The following is a 19,781-nucleotide window of genomic DNA, read 5'->3' on the forward strand; positions in this document are numbered from 1 at the left end:
AGATTTAAACATTTTAAGTTTTTTTTCTGCTGTCTGTGTCCATAAATATGTATTTTCTTATTTATATACTGTATAGGCCTAAATGCCTATTATAATAGCCTACATGCATTGCCATGATTAAATAACTGAATGCTGATTATATATTGTCATGATTAAATACTTACGGGTATCAACAAAATTAACAGCTTCTATTACATGGTTCAGTCTACGATGTCTTAACTTCCCGATGAATTTCATCATGTTTTCTTCCGAGAGAATCATAGTACGTTCAAGATCCATGATCAAACTCCAGCTATCTTCATATGGTTTAAACAATGTTTCTTCATACATCTGACTTATTTTGGTTGTATCACTAGGTGACATACTATTGCCTAGTCGTATTACCATCTGTCTGTATTCACTAAATGCCGCAACTCTTTCTTCTGTTCTTGGGCGTAACATTTCTAAATCTTTCATTTTATATATTCGCTTCCAAACTTCATGTTGTCCCGTTATAGTTATGGTATCATATATAAGAGTGGGATTGTTGTGATCCAGTCTCTGAGTATACAACAAGTCTAATAATTCCATCATTGACGAAGCGTTCTCTAGTCTAGCTTTGTCTGGAACCAAGTCTTCGTACAACACTTTAATCATCTTGATTAAACGAAAGTGGTCAAACCAATGTGCCACAATACTTTTCAACTGTTCGAATTGATGCGTTGTTAAGGCTAGGTAATAAAATAAAATACATCATCATATTTACATCTCTGAGAAAATAATGTCCACGTCTATATAGGCCTGGTAAGAAATTTCTAAAATAATCTGTATCTTTTGATAGGCACATTTATGTGTCTAGCAGGATTAACAAGGCTATACACCTGGCTGCATTCGCGTGCGCAAATTTGAGTTAGTATTTACCGACCGACCGACTGACCAACCGACCGACATAGTGAGCTGTAGAGTCACTTTTGCACGCGACTTAAAATGGGGGAACAAATGTCATATTTGTTTTTGTCTATAGACAGGTAGGGTAGGTATCATGGAGTTTAGTCCAATTCGGAAATGGTATTGTATCTGTTATTTTAGATACAATTTATTTTAATCTAATTCTATACTCTTTTCTGTCTAAACTCTCTTTTCTTTTCGTCGCAATAAACATAGTTGTTCTACCTGTTGTTCCCAAACGCCTAGGATTTATTATCATTTTAGTATCATAATATAGATTTTTATAAAAGACTTAAGGATTTGAGTTTAATTTCATTGAGATTAATGTCTTCTTTGTTCAATTTAAACATAGGCATACTTTATCGTCACGAGGTCCATTTAAACTGCGATGAGATAAACAAACTAATATATAAAATGATTTAATTGTACTACCCAGACCTAATAACTTGTACTTCGAAATCTGTAAAATCATTGATAAATTGTATTAAATATATTTATTAATGTGTTAATTATAACGCTCTTTCACTGACTAATTGCTAATTCACGTTAGGCTTCATACCTGTTCTCTGTTTTTGTTCTGGTTCTGCAGTCAGTATTGTTGCTGTTGCTGGTTCTGGTGTTTGAATAACCGCAGGCTGGTAAGGTGTTGCTATAATTCACATGCAGTTACACAAAGAAAAACAGAAAAAAAAAATATAATAAGCTTAAATTTACCAAAATTGACTACGAATTGCAACTGAACTATAAAAACACCGGAGAATGTTATAAAATAAATATTGAGATATTTTAGGAATTACTTAACCAATTTAATGTTTGATTGTAATTGTTTTGTATTTAAATAATCAATGTTATGTTAATTAATGTGCAAATTACCACTAAAATACTTTGTAATTTAGACTAATAATGTATGAGGTAGGCATACCTAGTAGAACACGTTTTGCCGTTTCGTTAATACAATTCGCAAACTTGTCAATGTTGTTTTGGGAATCCAAGCGTCCAGATTTCTCAATGTGATATACAGCATCCCATATATTGTCAAAGTTGAAGACACTCAGGTTGTAGAAAGCTATCAGTTTTCCCAAGTCATGTCCTCCAACCTGTTTTAGTGCTATAAACAGTGCTCTGCGGTGTACTGTTAGTAGGCTTACTGTCTCTGTGCATTGCGCAGTGTTCTTGTATTCTGTTATACAATCTCTTGCTGAGCTCAGCATAGTTACTTCAGCAATGTCTGACAACAATTCCACATTATTTTTAGAAATAATCCCATGGTCAGTAAGCTTGTTAAACAGGTTTAAGGCCAAGTGTGATTGATCCAGATCTTCAATAGGCAAAATACCATATAGAAGCATTCTCAACTCTTTTACTGTCACACCAGCATAGTGTTTGCTAAGTTTGCCCAGAAAGATTAAGAAATTTTCATCCATTTTTAATCTGTAAAAATATTCGTACAAATAATATTATTATTAACAACTTAACTTAAAAACGGATGCAACACTTGAACCACCAGATTGGTGTTTTTCACAAGGCCGTTACTTACTATAAAACTATTTACACAAGTTATCATTTACAGTACATATGATTAAAAAACTATACAAAAAATGATTTCATGAAAAACATAGATAAAATAATACTTTCCAGCTAACTTTAAAAGGCCACTATTTATAATTCTCTAAAGCTAGGATAAACATCAGCTGCTAAACGTGCTTCTAAATTAAACCAACATCAAACATTTGAAACCCTTTTCCTAGATTAAAAGGGGCAAGATAAATTTAATAATAATAATTTAAATTCATAACCAATATTACATAATGGCAGTATATTAAAACAAAAAAGGTTTATATTATTGAAATATATTATGCAATTAATGATAGGCCTAAAATCTAGGACTAAAGCAGGCCTACATCATTACTTAATTCCAAACCAGCACCATTTCATTAAAAAACTTTAGATTACTACGTTTTATATTGAGTTTTGCATGAATAGTTAACTATTAATAAGTCGAATATAAATTAATAAATTAAAATATAGAAAATGCTTACCGTATGTGTTATCTGTCTGTTTGCTAGAAAAACTGATTCGTGTATGAGCCAGTCTGATGTATTCGTTGTTTTTTTTTTTGTAATTAATATGGCGAATCTATTTAGCAACGTCATGGATCGAGGATATAACAATGCAGTCAATGATGCATACAATTTGAGCAAGCGTCATCAGCTAGTTATCATAATTCTTTTTTTGACATTTTTAATAACAATTTACGAACATCGGTCTTTACATTTTCTCTTTTCTCTTTCTTCTTTTCTCTCTTAAATTTTTTTATTATTATTTCATACTCATCCAACAGCGAGTAACCCGCCAATTACAGGATGGATAAACTATTTAAAATTTCACAAGACAAACATATACACAAGATGCTCTACATAAACAAAGACTTATTATTAAGTCTTTGGGAGTGGAGTTGTAAATTGTCATGAGAAAAAAACCCTGACATATGACAGGACTTGAACCCAGGACCCTTAGATTGGTAGCCAAGCATCATAACCACCAAGCCACAGCTCCATCGTAATGCAAGCTCAAAATTAACCAAGTTTAGATAATTATGTTTGTAAATCTAAACCTCCAATAATGCACTCTAGTAAATACTGTATATATAATGATAAAACTTTATTGTTTTTCTGAGAATGTGGAAACATTTGAAATTCGATTTAGCAAGACTTGTTTGTTTATAATTGTCTCATTTTGTAATGCCAATATATTTTGGGCATAGTAGAGAAAATGACTGAAGAATAGTCAAATTTGTTGAAGGCAACCTATAGATTCAAATTCAATCAAATTCCTTCTTCTATACAACTATTATGATTATATAATATGATATGCAACGTATGTGTATATTATGGAATACTGTTGATATTATATAGGCCTACTGATTCGTTTGTACTGTACCTATTCCTTCTTCCAATTCCCAAACGAACCATTTATTTTGCTTTGCTTTAGTATAAAGAGATGAGTTTCACAATTATTTGCTGCACTGAATAAATTAGTATAAGCCTACGGGAAGATGCAAAATAAATTATATAGGACCATTGAAGACTGTTGATGTTGTGCTACCTTTATTCAATTGTAATTTTCCACTGTGGTGCAGATGCATTCCAGTCTATTATAACTAACTGTAATCGGAGCAAAAGCGAATCTACTTCTCACGCTAAAAACACACTTTATATTTCCACTGCATACTTTGTGGCTTGTGTTTATGCCCTTCGACAATATAATATCAGACACTAAAACATTTTTACCAAGGTGATTGTTTTGTAAAGAAAATTACGTAGAAAACTAAACGAACCATGATGGTATTCATTCTGCTTTGTGTTTATTATAAAGAGATGAGTTTCACATTTATTTGCTGAACTGAATAAATTAGTATAAGCCTACAGGAAGATGCAAAATAAATTTAGGACTATTGAAGACTGTTGATGTTGTGCTAACTTTATTCAATTGTAATTTTCCACTGTGGTGCAGATGCATTCCAGTCTATTATAACTAACTGTAATCGGAGCAAAAGCGAATCTACTTCTCACGCTAAAAATACAGTTTATTTTTCCGCTGCATACTTTGTGACTTGTGTTTATGCCCTTCGACGATATATGGTATAATATCAGACGCAAAAACATATTTAATTCAATTCAATTTCTTTTTATTTCGGAAATATCTTCCATATTAATAAACGTATAAACAGAAAAAAAAATCGTAAACTCTAAACTTAAGTATATAGAATGCTTCTCCATCTACAATACATTTTGGAGTTATGGAGCATATTTTTTTTGCAAACACAAGCAACAAGGATGTTACCACTATTCAACATACGTTGTATGAAACCATAGGTAGATTTTCGCATGTACTCATTAAAGGAAGCGACACCATGTTCAATAAACATTGGACTGGCACTACTACTTCTAGAGACATTAAGTATACGGCGCAGAGCATTATTGTAACATACATTAAGAGATCTAATATTCTTCATACGATAGTTACACCAAAGGGCTGCACAATACAGTAAGATCTAAAGAGACAACATTTAACATTGGTAGAGTATTTCATAAATTTGCGATTGAGTGAGTTGCTTCTAATACATAAAGATCTGTACTGACTTTGAATGTCAGCCTCATCACTGCAATCACACATAAGACACAAAGATCTGTACTGACTTTGAATGTCAGCCTCATCACTGCAATCACACATAAGACACAAAGTTCTGTACTGACTTTGAATGTCAGCCTCATCACTGCAATCACACATAAGAATATGACCAAAGTAGGTACCTTTCTCAACATAAGCAAGTTTTTTACCAAAAAGTTTAGTAATAGAATTACATTCAAGTTTGCAAGTGCGAGGAGAGAAACGCATACAAACAGATTTCTTATCATTAAATAAAACATCATTCTCTTGCGAAAATTCTTCACAAACATGTACCAATTGCTGGAGACCAGCAACTGAAGGGCCAAGTAGAACAAGATCATCCGCATAACTAAGATGATTCAAGATAATGTTTCTACATTGGCAACCCTGGCACAAACCACTTAGTCTACAATTAAGAGTACTAATATATATGTTATAAAGGAGAGGGGACATAACCCCACCCTGTCTAACTCCATTGGATACTGTAAATGCATTTGAAACAGAGTTTCCCCAACGTATCACAAAACTTTGTTTCTCATACCAACATTTGAGCAATTTAACAATACAAAGATTAATACCATTGCTAATGAGCTTATTATAAAGAGTCCAGTGATTGACTCGATCAAAAGCCTTACTGGCATCTAGAAAGCAGGCAAAATCTGGACTACCATTTCATCATGTTTTAATAAAAAGATACACGTATCAGTCGAGTCCTTCGATTTAAATGCAAATTGATAGTTATTGGATTTCAGTGAGTTACCACAATGACTGATCAAAATAGATTCAAACACCTTAGATTTTCAATTTCAATTTCAAAGCAACATTTATTTTCTCCTTTCATATACAAAATAGATTTCAGTGATCAATAAATATGTAAACAAAATTTCGAAAGAAGAAGGTACACGCCCAGAAAGATGAAAAACACATCTTGTGGAGGACGTACCTATTACAGACACAGACAATGAAAATTTATAAAATAAAAAAAAATTTAAAATAAAAAAATAAATAAAAAAAAAAAAAATAAATAAAAAAAAAAAAAAAAAATAAAAAATAAAAATAAAAAAAAAAAATTAAAAAAATTGACCGAGGAAAAGTTAATATTTGGCAATAAGGTGACTTTTAAGTTTAGATAAAAATGATTTACTAGAAACAGAGTTTAAGATGGGGAGTGGCAGATCGTTCCAAAAAGTGGGTCCGGAATACCTAATGTTGTGTTGAAAGTGGTTGGTTTTATGGGTTGGAATATGTAATTTTGAACAAATACGGGTATTATGATAATGAATTGAAGAATTTGGAGTGAACATGGAGCAGAGATGTTTGGGAAGGTTGGAATTAATAGAAGAAAAGATGAACGAGCCTTGTTGGGTTAGATTGATATCGGAGACTTTGAGAAGATTAAGCTTTGAAAAAAAGATGAGATGAATGAGACAGGGGTGGGGCGCCAGATATAACCCTGATGGCCTTTTTTTGAAGAGTTTGAAGTTTTTTAATACTGGAAGGATAAGAGTTGCACCAGACAATATTGCAATAGTTAAGATAAGGCAGGATGAGGGAGCAGTACAGGATACGAAGAATGTTAGGGGGTGAAAAAGAAGAAAGTCTAGTGATGATGCCAAGACTTTTTGAAATTTTATTCTCAACAAAATTGATGTGATTTTTCCATGAAAGTCGACTGTCAAGATGAACTCCTAAAAATGTAGCAGATTGGACTGAGGGAATATCATGATTGTTAATAGAAATGTTATAGTTTGCAGTATCAATGTTTTTAATTTTCTGAGGGGTCCCAAACAGGATGAAGTTACATTTTTTGTGGTTAAGAGAAAGTTTGTTAGCTGAAAAGTATTGAGACATGAGTGTCAGATTGGTATTAACAGTATTAAATAAGGTTTGAATATCAGGGTCAGAGTAATAAACAGTGGTGTCGTCAGCATATAGAAAAAAATTAAGAATTGCAGAAGAAAGATATATATCATTAATATATAGAATAAATAGGAGGGGGCCAAGAAGAGAGCCCTGGGGAACACCACAAGTAACAGGGTTGAAGTTGGAGACAGAATTAGAATACTTGGTACATTGGAAACGATTGGTAAGGTAACTTTTGAAAAGATCATATGCGGGCCCTCTAATTCCATAGTGGGATAGTTTAAATAAAAGTATGTTGTGGTCTATTGTGTCGAATGCCTTTGACAAATCTATAAAAACGCCGATGGCTAGATGGCCACTTTCAAATGCGTCAACAATTTTGTTTGTTAAGTCAATGAGAGCCATGGGTGTGTTGTGACCTTTTCTAAAGCCATATTGATTTTTGTGAAGAATGTCATGTTTTGAGATAAATGAAAATGTACGATCGTAGATTACCCTTTCTAAAGCTTTAGAGAAAATAGAGAGGACAGAGATGGGGCGATAGTTAGAGAAATCAGATTTGTTTCCAGATTTGTAGATAGGGGTAACGCGCGCAAACTTCATCCTGTCTGGGAAAACACCCTTTAATAAAGCAAGATTAAAAATATGGGTAAGTGGAAAAGAAATGAGATCGGCAATATGTTTGATGGGCTTGGTTTGGAAATCATCAATACCGGTTGATTTGTTGTTTTTAAAGGTAGAAATGATTTTAAAAACTTCGGCCTCATTGACTGGAGTAAAGAATATTGAGTTAGGGGTAGGGTTGGGTAAAAAGTCTTTAAATGATCTGTTACTATTGGGAATTTGATTAGCAAGTGAAGGGCCGATTTCAGAAAAATATTTGTTAAAGGCATTTGAAATTATATTGGAATCATTAGTCAACTCACCTTGAAAATTGAAAGAAGTATTTGTATGTGTATTATTTGATTTATTGAGCAGGGAATTAATTGATTTCCAAGTTGCCTTAATATCATTTTTGTGTTTGAGAAACGTTTTGTGAAAATGATTTTTTTTTTGCAGCTTTAATTGTAGTATTTAATTTATTACGGAATTGTTTAAAGGCTGTTTCATTTTTTTGGGTGGGACAATGGATAAATTTAGAGTACAGTTTATGTTTGTGTTTAATTGAATTAAGTAGGCCATTAGACATCCATGACTTTAATTTATTATTTTTTTTTTCGCAATTTTTTTTTAAAGCAATAGGTCTATAATTATTCTTATTAGTAATATCACCTGATTTACTCTTAACAATCGGCACTAGAATAACTTTAACAAGATCTTTAGTTACATGACCATGGCACAGCATAGCATTAAAGCATAAACTCAATAGGATATGAAGTCGTTTACTACTATATTTAAGATGTTCACCACCCAAATCAACAAGTCCGGGTGATTTTTCTACAGAAAGTTTATCAATGCAATTAGATATAAGATCAGGAGTGACATTAATACCAATTAACAGTATTCTAGAGTCTCCTCTACAAATGCTTTATGAGTCGTGTTATCCACACAGTTAAACAGATTCTCATAATGTTTGGTCCAATGGTTACATATGTTGTATTCACCACTAACATTATCAATAACTTCAGAGGTATTAGCTCTAGTATCATTCATATGCTTAACACCTTCCCAAAAACCTTTGTAGTCCCTATTACTGTAAGACTGAGCTAATTTATCAGCTCTCAATTGTTGATCATTCTGTTTACACGTGCGTAATGCCAACTTAAAACGAGAACAAGATATTTTCATAGAATGAAACAAGGGCCCATTCCTGGGTTTGCCGTTAGTTCTCCATAATAAGAAGGCTTCACGAGCAACAGAATGCAGATCAGAAACATAATCATTCCAGCCTGGCACAACATTATATGACTTAGACCTAGTATAGTGGGCTTCAAACATTCACTAGATGCACGTTTTAGGCAAGCAAAAATATTGTTATACAGGTCATCAATAGCAAGACGGTGACACTCATTGCTCATTAATAAGGTGCTTGTTTTGTAATGAAAATTACATAGAAAACGAAACATTTTCCTTCAATGAAGTGTAGTTCAAAAAACATAAACGATCACGTAACAGACTGACACCAACAGAAAATAAAGAAATTACAACTTCATCTTCATGTAGCCTCACATTTATTTTTAAACCAACACAAAACATAATTATACACATCATTTTTATTAGGTTAAATAAATGAAAAAAAAACCACTTAAAACACATAAAACACCCTATACACACAAGATCTTTATAGTTTACAGTATTTTAATTAAAGATAAAATCAAATCAATCGATCAACCGATATCTTAGTTTGTTATAAACTGTAATAAACTCTCACGTATATTTATAATAGATAAAAACCAAACCAACGAATTTAAATCAATAAAAAAGATCTACGGTTAATAATTTAGATGTATGTGGGATCAATCGCAGAAGAAGTCACATTAGACTGAAAATATAAAAATGTATAGAAAATATAAGTTTGAATAAACAAAGCTGCAAACTTTTTATAAACTTCACTTAAAGCATGTCATTTATAATAGTGACGATATAATTAAATGTGTATTCTATAGGCCTAATATATTTTAAACAAAGCAGTAACTTATAAAACAGAAACAAAATCTGCAATAAACAAAATAATACTACAGTGTACATCTGCTGTGTTCTAATTGAACAGTATTAATTGACTTATTTATATTTTTTGGTTACGTGTTTGAAAAGTTTACAATTTATATTAATACAAGTGTTCAATATCGGATTCTAATTGATCTAAACTTAAACATACCTTAAATACACACAAATACGTATCATGTGTGCATATTGTATGCAATTATATTATAAGTATTCCATAAATCTGCAATTCTTACGTGATATCCAAATATCATAAAATGGTTTGACTGAATATGATTTTTTCAAGATAATTGGAATGTATAAAACGTCTTCATGCTACAACTGTCGATCTCTAACAAGATAACAAAAACACCTACTTGACCTAAAAAATCTTTAGAAACATCTAATATGTGACCTAATGAAGTCCCATTCATATGAATGATTTTGAGAGCAGAGACGAAATGTCTTCAATTTATCAAAAGTACCACTATTTTTACATTCCCGTACCACTGACCTAATACGTTGACTAATCGAATCCGGATCACCAGGCAAACGTATATAGAGAACTTCCAAGTCAGGAAGGGTTTGAAATAATTTGCAAATTTGTGATCCAGTCAAATGATCGTGATCTTCAATATAGTAGAAAGAACGTATTTCCTCAACTAATTGATATGTCTTCCATTCATTTGAAAGAATTTCAAGAGCTTTATCGCCCCATTTTTCAAGTAGTTTAATCAAATATCTGTCATCCATTGATGGCATAATTCCATATTCTGCTTTATATAGTTGTAGTATGATTGATATGTGAGCTACAATCTTGCTCACAGTTTCAGGTGAAGAGTCATTTGATTTTATAATTGACACTACATTATTTAATACTGCATTCTGGTCTTTTGTAAGTTTATCTGAAAACAATTTTAGAAGTTTTATTAGGTGCAAATTGTCCCTTTTTCTAAGAAAGGTTTTAAAGGAATTGCTTAGATATCCAAAATGTATTTTCAATTCTGGAGATATTGGTTTGTTTTCCAATGAATTCAATACTTTTTCTTCGTCGTCTTGGTTGACATACTTGAAATATTTTGAAAATGAGTAATAATTAGAAGCCCTATTTACCAACCAGTGTTTCATGAATTTGTCTGCATTCGGACCTAAAAAACTAATAGTAACAGCTCTTGTCATGTGTAAATACGCATTCGTCCTTAGTTTCTCGCATTCCGCAGAATCTAAAGTCTCAATTTTGTTAGACAAGTAAAACCCGGCTAATGCCTCTGACAAAAGCTTATGTGGAAATTGGTAAGTCGGCACAAAATCATCTGGAATAATAGGATTTTCTTTGTAAATAAATCCTATTTTCAACGATAAGTCAACTACAGTTTCATCTCTTCCTAGTTCTTGAAATAGTGTGTCATCAAAATTAAGTACATTTTTCTGTAAGTTAATGTAACTAATGTTTCCTAGTATTAAAATTGCATTTCGATAGTCAGTTGGGATTCGGTCATGTTTTGATATCGGTTTTGTACTAGACTTATCACTTCTGTTAATATACTGATTTATTATGGAACGAAAAATTTCTTTAATATATATTTTAAAATCTTTGGGAATTACTGGGTCTTTTTGCCATAACGTGCACATTTTAAGTAACAAAAATGGGGACGAAAACAGTTCAAATATATTTTTGTGATCACCACCCCAAACTCGTTTATCATCAGAGTCAAGTTCAAATGCTTTGATAAATGACTGGCCCAGATCAGGTTTTCCAATAAATTTAAAATACTTGGTAATATAATGATTTATATTTTCTGCAGTGAATCCTTCCACTTTTACATGTACGTCACAATAAGTATATAAATGTGCAGTAAAACCTGGTCGCGAAGTAAGAATAACTATGCTGTTTTGAAGTTCTTTACTTTTTAATATTGTAATATCTACCCAAGATTTTAACTCATCTAATCCATCTATCAGAAAAACTAATTCTTTGGCGTATTTTTTTAGAAAACTTCTTATCATAGTTTCACTTATCTCAAAGTTAACAGAATTATTAATAATTATATCTGGAATAGTTTTATTTGCCTCGATATCCCGGGCGTTTATAAGAAATAATATTTTACCAGCAAACGTAGCATCGGAATTGGTTGCCCAATTGTAAGATACAAATTGAAGCAACGCTGTCTTACCAATTCCTCCATTTCCAGTCATCAACACCTTACTTGAGTCTCTGGACTTTATAATACCCAGTAAGTCTTTTAATGTTTTCGTTTCTCTTTTTTTGTCTATAGTGGTATTGAGTATTGGATCTGTAAACAGCTGAGAAATATCGTAGCTAAACTCCGTATAGTTTGGGTCCCACGTTGGTGGTCTTATTGTCGGGGTGTTTAATTTGTTCGTTTGTTCTGCTGTTAAATAGTTCCGAATAGTTTTATCTGAAATCAAGAATGAACATATAATTAATTGTGCCTATCATCCAGTAAAATATTTTAAATGACAAACAATGACACTTTAATTACGATACAAATAATAAACAGCGGGTCTACCTTGGTATAAAGCGTGTAAATATGATATAGTGGCAATTGTGGCTAGGAAAAAGACCATGAACAAAACCAATAGAGCTATAAAGAAATAAACAAACGTTTACAGTTTTCACTTCTTGTTACAATTTTATTAAAACGGTACTTTCCAAAAAGAGCAGTTTCAGCCAACCAAACAGTAATTTAGATTTTGTTTGATTTAGAGATAGCTGTAATCACTTTCCATTTTTTCTGTAGTTGTTATAAGCGGAAACTATTTTATTAACGACAAGCCATAACGGCTATGTTCGCTATCTTGATTCTAGAAGCTTTTTTTCAAATTGTTATTTTCTGTAAAATTCAAAAACACTTACCACAGGTACATATAACTGATTTATATTTAGATCTCCAGTTATCTTGAATTAACACTGTAGGTTACAAAATTGAAATGAAATTTAATGAAAGATATCATTTATTTATTGTGAGATACATTAGAAACAAAATATTTATTTATCATACATACCACCACAATCAAATATTTCCATTTTTGCAATTGTGCCAAGACAATCGGCAAATGCTTTCACTTTTTCTGGCTTATCTTCTAGCTTTAAATCAATTTCCAGACGAAGTACAACGTCCCAAACATTATCATCCTTGAATCGTGTTAGGTCGTACTTAGCAATAATGTTTAATAGGGCTCCTTCGTGAGTACGTGTTAGGGCTTTAAACAGTCTCGTACGGTACAACGACAATTTCTCTTCATCGTTAATTTGAACGTCATTGTCATTGATATAATCTCTTAAAAGTTTGTCTGCAATCTTCAGTTCTGAAAGTTTTGTAATCTCTAACAGAAAGTTAACATCAGTAGGGTTTATTAAATCTTTCTCTTCAAGTGCATTGAATAATGTATTTGCATTGGAATCTGACTTTGTGATAACACTCAAATTTAAGTGGTTAAAAAATAAGAATTTTAACCAAAGGTATCTGTCACCGTCATAGCATCTACTGAGATCAGCTTTTAAGTTGTCAAAGTTACTCTTTCTAATATCATCATCACCAGCCATTCCTTCTCACTGTGTTGTCTAAATTATTGAATAGATAAATAAAAAACATTTAAATACTAATAAATAATGCAAATGAATATAAATAAACGCACCATGTAATATAGCTTCACACTGGTAATGGGAAGTGTTTCACAAAACATGTATGCATGTATTTGTTCATAACTGCCGTTAAAATAAAAGATGAGATTAAAACTACTCAGTGACGAGTGGTTCTGAATATTAAGTGTATTTTTATATTTCTCACTCTTAGAAGATATTTTTATTGCTTCTAAATTCCGCGACCAAATGATTCGATATAGGCCTAATCCAGTTTGATTTTGTATAAACTATAATGTAAATAAATAAAAGCGTTAAACTTGTAATTAATATTTGTTGTTTCAGAATGAATTTTTGAATAGGATTTCTAGAAGATTTTACAAAATCATAAATTAATCACGTTTGTCGCACAACTTCAGATATATATTTATCTGCTGGCCAAGTTAACAAGATTATATCTTACCATTTGACATATTGACGGCAACATGCGACGACAAATTAGGTAGTAAGATAGCCAACAAACTTTTCCGTTGGTGTTCTAAAACGTACTACCTTTTTGATGTCTTAAACCATTCGGATAACAAATAGGCAAATCCGGCCATACACCACCATACAGTAGTGTTTGCTAAATTTGTTTCATTTGTTTATGTCTGGTTTTTTTTCTTTGCTACTGAATAGAAAATAGCTTCTAACTAATTTTAGACATAATTAATCCATCCAAAAAAACATCCTTATAGCTCTTAAAACTATACATCGGCTAAAACCTGCTATTAAATCAAACCAACTTTCATAAAGTACAAAGGACAAGATAAATTGTTTTCAATGATTAGATAATGTAAACAAGTCCTATTATTAATTATCATTATTAGAGTAAGTAAATGATAATGCAATTCATTTGTCCCAATAGGACTAAATTACACTATGCATAGTTTCGAACTAGTAATTCATCTTGAAAAAGCTTTGACATATTATTTTTACTAAAAGAATTACCTGTACTATTAATCAGTCGAATATAAAATTAATAAATTATAATATAGAAAATGCTTACCGTATGTTTTATCCGTCTTTTTGCTAGAAACAAAACTGATTCGTGTATGAGGCAGTCTCCCTTACTAGTTTCTAGTAATTATGATGGCGAATCTATTCAGTAGTGTCATGGATCGAAATATAACAATATGATAAATGATGCGCAACATTGTCATAATCTAAACGTACAGTATTTGTAATTCTGTTTGTTTGTTGAAATTTCCAATAAACCAATTCAGTCTTTGGTCTTGGTCAATTAAAACGGTCTAATCTCTGCAAATACTTTGAACAGAATTTGATCTATAATGTAAATCTAATAAACATGTAATAACTGTTATTTTTATAATTTATTTTTTTATTTAATAGGCCTATGATTTTATGTAATGACATGAGATAATATGAATGTGAATAAAAGTGGTGTTTGCGCCACAAAAGAGAAAAAAAAACTTTTATTTTTTTGTGGGATTACATCGTTATTTCTATAGTATGCCAATGGAAATTAAATTTGAAATCAACACAATTATTGAAATTCTATTTACACTACACAGCATGGCTGTAGGCCTATTGTAAGATTCACGATTTAACAATATTTCGATAGGCCTATCACATAGATAGTTTGTTCCAATTGTTGGTAACACCTCTAAACGAAAGCACAGGCTTGTCAAATTAATGGTTGATGTATTTTCTGCGATACAATTAAAAGAATTTTCTGAAATTCAGTTTTTGTGATATTCTAAAATGATTCTATACGGTAGGCTATTACCGTATATGGGTTGTACTTTACTTGTTGCGTCTTCCAAATGTTAATGAACCATGACGATAGGCTCATTCACTCTGTGTTTTGTAACAAATAAACGCGTTGCTAAGTCGTAATCGTAATCTATATATAAATTATGGTTAATTCTGACATAGGCGAGCACAATGCAAAAACTTCGGTACAAATCTCCGCCTTGGATACCTACCTTATCTATCCGAGATGTACCGCGAAACGTAGATTTGATAACATTAGTAATCACGCCGACGCTATTGTTCCATATTTATATCTTAGGAAGATATTATAAAGAGTTTTTTAACAACATTTTATGATTTCAACATTAGATTTTCCTCTCAATTTCAATTCTTCCCGGTGAAAGTAATTTCCGGGTTTAAGATAAGTTCACCTTGCAACAACCTGGTTTCAAATATTTTCTCTCTTTTAAACACAAGGGAGCAGTTAAAATAATAGATTTGACCCTAAAGGTGACTGGAAACAGGCACTTTCCATCAATCAATACAGTGTCCCTTTGGAAGACGAAATAAAAATCAGATAGTAGGAGTGGATTTCAGTTTTTTGTTTATTTTAAAACATACCACGCTTGTGTGAAGGTACAGTAGTTAAATTATACTGCAAATTAATAAAGATCAAATTAAATATACGTCATAAAGAATCACAATATATTGTGGGAAATAGTATTATAAAATTACATAGGGAGATTTGATGATAAGACATTTTTCGAGTGAAATCCCGATAGCTGAGTTTTATTGAGTAAGCTTGCAGGAATAACTGTAGCTATCTTCCTGTGTCCCGTTAGGACCGAGATGTCTGCCCATGTTGCAAGCCGTAATGTCTTCTTTCTTGGGCCCACTCTGTTACGGCAGTTTCAAAAGATGATTAAATTAAATAATGTATTAATATAATAATTATTAGGATGGTATTCATTTGAATAAACGCCTCTCCAATAAAACATCACTTTGAATAATAAACCCCCCCCCCCCCCTCAACCCAACTATCTAATAAACGTCCATCCACATATTTATAATAACACAATTATACTATTTGTAGTAGAATTCACCGCACTGTTATCTACAAAATTTACCAAGCATTTGTTATTCTTTTTTACCACTTTTCATATCTACTGTATTAGAGGATTTCATTTGATTATAAATGTTACCATATTATTAAAACTAAAAATTTAACATATATCCCTCGAATAAGCACCTCCCACAAATGACCTCCGCCTCCCCAAAGGGCCCTACCAAACAATAAAAACTATACTTTAAAATGTTATTAATCATCTAAAACACTGTGAAAGTTTTATGAATGTCAAGCATTTTCAATAATGGTAACCGACAGAAAATGTATAAGGAGAACATTATCATTCCGAGAACCATCGTCTACACTTCCTAGAGGGGGAGCGAGCGAGCGAAGCGAGCTCACCCTTTAGTAAATTAAAAGGACTGTTATGTTATGGTACAGTACGTTCATTCGCCGTTTATCAGCCAGTTACCTCTAACAGGCCTATGCATACTTTACGGAAAAAACATCAACGATTTTTTACTTCTCTGCATTACTGTCCATTGTACACTGTCAATAACAGGAGCGAATTTAGTTTACGCTAAAATTACAGAAATGTATTTTCGTCATATGCAACATTGTGTTGTTTGTGCGCTTCAATGAATATTAATATTAATGATGCGAATTGATTTTATAATAAATGATACAGGTAGTCTGTGTGAAAAAACTCACCGTTATCGCCCGTAAAACCTCAAAAGAAGCTATGACATCTTTTTTAGGACTCTTGTGGGCTTATTTTCGAGATGGGCTTCTTTTTTTGGGCTTGTGTGAATGTTGTGAATTGTATGAATTTCTACTACAATAATATGATTTTTTAGACATTCCTTGCAAATTGTGTATATTTTGCCAACATAGCAGAAGAAGATCAAAACAGATGGGTTCTTTTCGAAATGAAGCAAATGGGGTTCCTTTACGATATATCTTTATTGTAAAATTAATTTGTGTATTTTGTATCTAATTTGCATGCTTAGAAAAAACATTTCTTATTGTCAACATGAATTTTCATTTCTGGAGAGAGATGTTGGTATATAGGAGAATTTTTTTATTTTATTTCATCATCACCCTACAGTGACCAAACGTCACAATTAACAGGGTTGAAAGTCATAAAATATAATATATTATATACAAGCAAAAATCAACAGATAACAAGAAAACATTTAGATATTAATGACATTAGACAAAGCCTTGTGACGGAAACAAGCAAGTGAATAAAAAAAAATCAACAGATCCATCAACTTTACATAGTTACCTGGTTAAGTCTATTTACTATCTTTTAGATATATTATTATCTAATACACAATGAAACACGGAATAAACGTATAACTGAATAAATGTTGATATAATCAGAGAAGAGTAATCGTTCAGTAATTGTGAGTATTGATGAAGATTAAATAAAATAACCATAAATTATGTATAAAACATCATCCCCGTGATAACAACAACTATTGAGGATGTGGATATAAAGAGGAATCTCGCGGTATGCTTTGAATTCTTTTGGCGTTCCATAGACACACTTTGCTGATAACTGCTGATAGATATCTGAATCATTAGTTTAATGACTAATACGCATAACAACTGATTATTAGCCGTTCGGAGCCATTTGTCCAAACAATTCAACACTTTCGAGGCACAATATACAACGAAACCTATCAAAATGGGTCCCTTGTGGTGCCAACGTTTTTTGTATTTTGTCTTAATTATTACTTTGACGGATACAGCCCGAGTTTTTAATTTTCAACCGGGACTTGACTACCAATATGATGTTGATACAGTTACGCATTTAACCAATGTGGGACGAATGGATGCGAAGGCAAAGGTAGTAGGCCTATATTTAACCATTTGTAAGAAAAAATACAATTTTAATGTTGAATCATAATAGAATCTTTTGTTGTTAAACCGGATTGTTATGAGTGTAGTTCAGGTTTTAGTCATCATGATCGAATGTGATAATATTATAGTTACTGTATATCATATATTTTTGTTTGTTAGCAAATTTAATTTGTTTTGTTGCTTGTCAGATTTGTTTTCAGTGGATTGGAGATACAGAAGATGGGTGTCATGAAATACACCTTCAAGTCAAATCGTATTCCGTGTCATACAAGAGCAACACAGGTAGGCCTACAGTACACAGTTTTTTTTACACTTTTCGTCAAGAAGAATGTTGGCAAACGAACATAGAGCCAATTAGTTTGACAAGCTGCGTCTTGTGTGTGTGCGTGCTCTTACGTTTCATGTACGTGCTCGCTTTTCGTATCACGCACTTGATAATAAAGCATCTTCTGTATTCTTTAGTGGAAACCAATTAAAAGTGTGTCCACACCAGGGAAGAGTGAAATTACACTCTTCCCTGGTGTGTCTAATTATTAGTATTACTTTTTATTATGTTTTTTTTCTTGTTACTTTTTAAAGTTTCTGACGATGAGATGGAAATTGATTTTGAAAAATGGTGAGTCAAAAGAACCTACATTTTTTATTTCATATTTTTAGTTTTACTAAATCATAATGCTACCGTTTGAAATGATGTGCTAATAAAATAGTGCTTTGCCTACTACGTAAAATGCGGCGCACAGGCCTAGACTTTTAAAGAACAATTAGAGAACACTTTATTATTATTTATTGTTATTACATTGACTAGGTTTTCTTTTATCATGGATCACAATGGTGATGTTTTGCGGGTAATTCATGAAGAGGATGATGATATGAAATCAGTAAACATCAAGAAAGGTTTGGCTGGAGTTATTGCTACCAGACTTCACCATGAACATTTTGTAAGTACAGCTACTACAAATAACACACTTAGTGGTGCAGTAGAGACTGTAATAAGTAGACTATTAGTATTAATTTTCTAATAAATTGACCTCACTTTGAGAAAACAAATGATGAAATGTGGGCATCTAAAAAGGCAATTGAAAAAAAAAAACTTATACAGTAATAATCTAGAAAAAAGAATCTAAAAAAGTTTGGATTCTGTCCAATCAACGAGGTGATTGATGTGACGTCACCAACTTTATTAAAAAGTGTAAATTTATCAGACGACACGCGCGGCGCGAGGAGGCCTTCATATTATTTTAGAAGTTGAAGTTGCAGTAAAAAATTGTACGAAATTACAGGAAAAAAAAGAAAAAAGCACATTAAAATGAATAAGAGACGTACTCATGAGGCCTTACTTAAGCTAGACATTATTAGGCTAGGGCCTAGGCAACAATACTAATAGGACAAACTGCTGTCCATTGGCTTATTGGCTTAAAGGCATAGCTAGCCTAGGCCTACTGTGTAGGCTAGTAGTGCATAGGCAGAGAAGGGCTATAGCGTAGTAGTAGCTCTAGGCCTAGGAAGTTTGGAAGAGTGTATAAATAGGCCTAGTAGTAGTAGGCCAAATAGGCTAGGTAGACATTTGGTTTTCACCAGGCTAGATTAAGTACACTACACACTGTACTCATGCGTTCTAAATCTAATAAATGTAAAATTCTATCCTAAGGCTAGGCCTAGTAGGCTATTAGTATTAGGGCCTAGCCTAGGCCTAGGCTAGTAGTATTATTGTTTTGTTGGTAGGCCTACGGTCAATTAACTTAACTGTTGCTCTACAGTGCTGATCAACTTGCTCAGTGCCAATCAACAACTAGAAAACAACTGTGAATACAGTAATGTAGAAAACAAAATACAAATGTTTTTTTGTTCGTTTTATTTAAAAACAGAATGTTCCGGCTGGTTTAT

General features: G+C 32.2%; 2 long non-coding RNA genes across 2 annotated transcripts; one reads left to right on the forward strand and one right to left on the reverse strand.

The window, feature by feature from the left end:
* Positions 1 to 12,005: 12,005 nt before the first annotated feature.
* On the reverse strand, positions 12,006 to 12,709 carry LOC140059512 (uncharacterized). Its single transcript, XR_011847211.1, has 3 exons — positions 12,631 to 12,709; positions 12,482 to 12,535; positions 12,006 to 12,023 (listed from the first exon to the last, which is right to left on the reverse strand). It is a non-coding gene; the product is annotated as an uncharacterized lncRNA (long non-coding RNA).
* A 5,416-nt stretch (positions 12,710 to 18,125) lies between these two features.
* LOC140059216 (uncharacterized) lies at positions 18,126 to 18,816 on the forward strand. Its single transcript, XR_011847145.1, has 3 exons — positions 18,126 to 18,179; positions 18,477 to 18,513; positions 18,703 to 18,816. It is a non-coding gene; the product is annotated as an uncharacterized lncRNA (long non-coding RNA).
* The last annotated feature ends 965 nt before the right edge of the window (positions 18,817 to 19,781 follow it).

This window comes from Antedon mediterranea, chromosome 9 (genome assembly GCF_964355755.1).
Source record: "Antedon mediterranea chromosome 9, ecAntMedi1.1, whole genome shotgun sequence".
Classification (NCBI taxonomy): domain Eukaryota; kingdom Metazoa; phylum Echinodermata; class Crinoidea; order Comatulida; family Antedonidae; genus Antedon; species Antedon mediterranea.